Genomic DNA, 5,292 nt, shown 5'->3' on the forward strand with positions numbered 1-5,292 from the left:
TTCTTGCAGCCCCCCCGACGCCGTCTTTCTAGCTCTTTCAGGGGAGGAGGAGGAGAGGCTTTCCAAACTGTTCTCGCAGCGGTTGTGCCCAGGGCCTCGTTCGAAGCGTTGGGTGTCTTGGGTTTGCCTTTCCCAAACTTCCAGGATTTGGGTTTTCCTCAATATTTGGAGCTCTTCTTCCTAGGGTGGCTTTTCAGCCTGAGCCATACGTGGTTACTGAACTCACGGGATCTCAGTGGATTAAAAGTAAATAATGGCAAAGGTCCACAAGTGCCAGAAAAACGTCCGTTTTAAAAGCAAGCGACAGATCGTATACAGAGGGCCTGTCTGAGGCCTGTTTGACTCTCCAGAACACCCTTATTTTAAGCCTATGCCTAAATCCCCTTGCTCTGGATGTGTGCTTGAATTTTTTCCTGAGGGGGAACGTTTAAAGTCTGTGGGAGAACAGACCGGTGGAACCACAAAACCCATAGCTAAGTATGTCTTCGATCCAAAGCCCACCTAAATCTTGTGACTTAAGTGGGTTTTGTATCGTGCCTTATGCTGTTCACAAATTCTGGGACCTAGACTGGCCACTGTCCAACAGGGGTTTTTCCGGTCAGCTGGAGTGACCGTCGACATCCTACACCAAATAAACCGGCATTTCTCCCTTTAGAACTGTCATATCGGTAGTTTCCACAAAGAGCAATGCTAAAGGGACTAATTTAGCATGAAAATTCCATTTTGTTATGCAAGTATGAACGGATCCTTAATTATAAAATAAGTACAATGTAAATGAGCACCATCACTGCCCTCTGAAATCCCATCTTTTAGGAACGCTGTGTGCAGCTACACTAAGGTAAAAGCGTCTTAGACACAGAACTCACTAATGTTGTAGCCGAATGTTTTGAGCATAGGAACACTCCTTGTTAACTGCTCACTCAATGCTGTAGTAAGTAAGGTTTTAGCCATATTCTAGTATTAATTCTATTGTGCCTTAGTGCTGAGAATTTGTCCCATTTATATTATATTGGTATAACTGTTCTTGTAGTCTTCATAGACAACTGTATCTCCCCTAGTGTTTTTGTCTCTGAAACTAGTGGTTGTTGGTTTGTTTGTTCAGTGGTTTGTTTTTTTAAAAAAACAAACTTAGGCTGATCATTACTTGAACTTTAATATATACGCAAAATAGAGTCAGTTACCATCTGAGATGTGTTTATTTAGTGAGCTAGGTTTTATTTAGTGTTGTTTGTATCTACTTGACTGCTGTAACAGAAAATGACTTTATGTCACTTAAACTGAGCACCTGAAGCAAAAGTAGGGGAACAGCTCTTCTGTAAAGGGGTATTGCTATTAAAATACTTCAGTTTCATGTGTGATCTGTTTGTGTAAATGTTTATCACTGGTGAATGACCCATATGCTTTTCTTTGTGAAAGTAGTTTGTGAAGTATAAACTTGCTAGTAGAGGGTAAATATAGAAAGTATATGGAATCCTTAATAAAATGCAGTATTTGTACTATTCATAATCCCTTCCATAATTTGAGAGTGGCTGAGAAATTGAAGGCCTGTATTTCATCAGGCAGAAATAACTTTCATTTGTTTGTTATTCTTGCTTTGTTTTCTTTCTCCCATGCAGCTGACTCTAAATTTAACTGTGTTCTCTTTTTATTACCTTGCCTATGTACTTGATTTAAGCAGCCTGACAATATCTAGCATCGCAGTAACAGAAAGGTGGTGTCATTCATTGATATTGAAGGACAATGTCATAATTTTTCTTTTTTTATCCCTAAGGAGATTGACTGCTCGAAGAAAAGGCAATCGGTTTTTAAGAACATTGAGACAAATTGCATCTAGTGGTTTAGTTCAGTGAATTTAAACACAGAGTAAATTTGAGTCATGGGTCTTTTAAAGGTTTAAAGTCAGTCTTTCCTGTAGCCAGTTCTGCACTGGACTATTAGGGTGGCACTCATTTTGTGTATCTGTCAGCTTCTGTCGACCAGTGTTACTGTTTTCTTCTTCATCTTGTCATGAATTGCCAGATGTGAAAATTAAATGTGTAAATAATGAGCCTTGTAGCATCTTGGTGTTGACCTTAATAAATTAAGAGAATAATGAAAAGAAATTAAAACATCACAAATATTTAATGGTTCAAGGTCTTGTTTGACTCAGTGAGCAAACCTGCCCAAAGACTGGTCATAATGATATCCCCTTGCCTACTATAAAATTATGACAACATTAATGGGAAAATGAAAAGAGATTTATTCTCTGAATACTTGATTTTTGTTTACTAGAGGTTTAGACTATAGGATCACAGCGTAATTCAGGTTGGAAGGGACCTTTGGAGGTCATCTAGTTCAGCCTCCTGTTCAAAGCAGGGTCAGCTGTGAGATCACACCGGGTTACTCAGGGCTGTATCCAGTGTTGTCTTGAAAACCTCCGTCCATAATTGTAAAAAAAGGCTTGGGCTAGACAGATCATCTGGTCCAGCCTAAAATATTCTTATCAAGCAGGAGGTCACAGCACCCCAGTACAAGGAGCTCGTGATCTACATGTCCAACAGCACAGGGAAAAGAGGCACAATACTCAAGATGATCACTTCGGTCTTTCAGATATAGGAAGCCAGATGTGAAATTTTGTACGAAAACTCACTGACTGAAAACCATTGATTATGGTAGCCAGGTGTCTTTGGTTCTGAATATAAATGATCCCTATTTGACCTTTGAATGAGCTGCCTTTAGCTCCTGAATTAATCTTTGTTTACCAATTCAAGCTACTTCATTTTGTGTGCAGCCAGCACTGTTCATTGTGGTAACACTGGTATAAGTCTGAGGAAACTGAGCATCAGATTTAATTTACAGTTTTGTATGTGACTATCTTCAATAAGACACCTCTGCAGGTATTGATAGGATACAGTCACCTGCTAAACCAGCACCTAGTAGACTATAGAGACGTTATTTGTAGTCATCTCACATCTTCATGCATCTGTCTCTGTGGATTACATTGCAACAGCATGCTGGGCAGAGGATAGACAAGCAAGAGCAAAATATGTAGAACAAGAATGTAAATCCTGATGGAGGAAATTCTGTAACTCTCTAAAGGATTATTTTTATCAGTTTTTTCCTTTCCATGCATTATAAATGGGATGTGGGAAACAATATCTCATAGTTTCTCATACATTTTCAGTGGATTAAGTTTTAATTGGATGCATCTTGGTGTCTGGAAAAGAAAATCGGAGTATTCCCTATTTCATTTTATGTGACATTAAGCAAAACATCTGCCGACTCATTGATAACTGTGGGTTTTTTCCTCTACCATGAGTATAGAAATTTCCTCCATCATGAGTATAGGCATTTCTTTTTGGCAATAATGGGGAAAATTACACGTACATAGACGATATTAATTTGACTCCCACAAGCCTTTGTGAGACTGCACAGTTAAAGAAAGCTTTATCCAGTATTTGCAGCAATTCCCAAAACATGTGGAGTACCTTGTAGAGTTATAATCAATCCTGGCCTGTCCAGGCAGCAGTAAAGAAGTGGCAGTATGCTGATTTATAACTGCCAAGAAGCTGGCTGTTACGTACCTAATGATTTGGGAAAAAGTGGAAATAGTTTCTAAGGCAACTACACATTCTCTGTATTACTATACAAGTACCTAGGTATTAAAAATCCATATGGTACACTCTTAGGTGGTGTATGGTCCTGTGTTTATCTGGCAATTTCCAGTACAAATATCAAGCCAAATCCATTTCTGCAGCAGTTAAAATGGAGACTGATATGCTCGTTAACAAGCTTTTTTTCCCTTGCCCTGTGCTAAATGTGAGGAAAACAACTGCTCAAATGTAAGCAGCTCAAGCTCAGCCTGACCCCAACTTCGAATCTTCTGGAGGAAACAGTCTGTGCCTCAGGCAAAGAATCTCTCTTAATTCCATTATGATATTTTTTGTGGTACATAAAAGGAAAGGCTGCTTGACTTTATTTGGAGGTGCAAGTGAAAGCTGGTATTTTGCTTCCATGGAGACCTGGAGTTGTAGTCTTACAAGACTGCCAACTGCTGCTCTATTTCACCAGTATGTTCCGAAAGAAAGGCTAGGAAGAGGGGGCAGAAAGGAGAAAAAGTGACAGATAACAGTTAACTGTGTCACATTCCTGTTAAAGGCTTAGTAATTATAGCAGTGATGCTTGGATGGGGTCTTTTGCAGTTTTAGCCTGAGCAAATATACCCTGACTGGTATTGCTTCATCATAGGTCTGGTCACTGCATCTGCTGTCTTTACACATTGTCTGATCTCATCTGGGAAAAAATTGCCCAAACGCCTTGTTCTGTTTTCACCTGAAAGAATGTTTTTTGATGCAGAAATTTTCATATCACAATGTTTGGCTTGTCATTTAAAATTCACTGGCAGTATTTTCAGCCTGCTTTGCCGAGATGTAAATGATGGCACAGTGCAGTGCAGTACAGTATTTATACAATGTGCCAAGAAAACCCCTCCAAAACTGACTTTGGTGGAAGAGTTTTCCAGAGGAGATCTCTGGGCATTGACCCATAGACCCTTTGTAAAAGTAGACATACACATTCAGGTAATTAATTCGCTAGCCAGATATCCCAGAACTAGCAGATGATTTGCAGGGTGCCTTTGCAGAATAAGTAGTAGCAAAAGAGTGGGCATTGCAGCCAGCGGGGCAGATTTAGCAAGTATGGCTGAGAGGAGACCCGGGGCAAGAGGTTTTTGCAGAAAGGGCTGAGCAGAAAGATAGACAGGTTTCAGTGGGGAGTGCAGAGAGGAGAAACACGGGCGGGCTGTGCTGAAGAGCAGCGAAGAAAAAGAAGGAAAAAACGTTTTGCCGGGAGGCAGGCAGGCGTTAAGGAAAGGAAGGGGAAAGGCTTTTCTCGGGAAGCGCTGAGGAGAGAGAGGGGACGCGTTTAGGCGGGAAACGCTGGGTGGCAGAAGGGCTTCATTTGCACGCGCCGGGGCGAGACGTGAGGCGGGAAGATCTGAGGAGAGGGGAGCGGTTTGCCGTAACGGCTGAGGGGAGAGAGAGGGAAAGATTTTGTCGGGAAAGTCGAGGGAATAGTGAGGAAAGGGGTTTTTTTTAATGGGAAATGCAAGAGAAGAGGGGGAGAGGTTTTACTAGGACGCGCTGGGGGGAGGCGAGGCTTTTGTGCAAGGTGCTGAGTGGAGAGCGACGGGTTGTGTGAGAAGATGCTGAAGGTGCTGAAAGGCGGGAAGAGGCTCCGCTGGAAGTGCTGAGGGGAGGGAGAGAGAAACGATTTCTCAGGAAGCGCTGGATGTATGAGGGAGGAGACGTTTTG

Source organism: Pygoscelis adeliae, unplaced genomic scaffold, assembly GCF_000699105.1.
Source record: "Pygoscelis adeliae isolate BGI_AS28 unplaced genomic scaffold, ASM69910v1 Scaffold36, whole genome shotgun sequence".
Taxonomy (NCBI): domain Eukaryota; kingdom Metazoa; phylum Chordata; class Aves; order Sphenisciformes; family Spheniscidae; genus Pygoscelis; species Pygoscelis adeliae.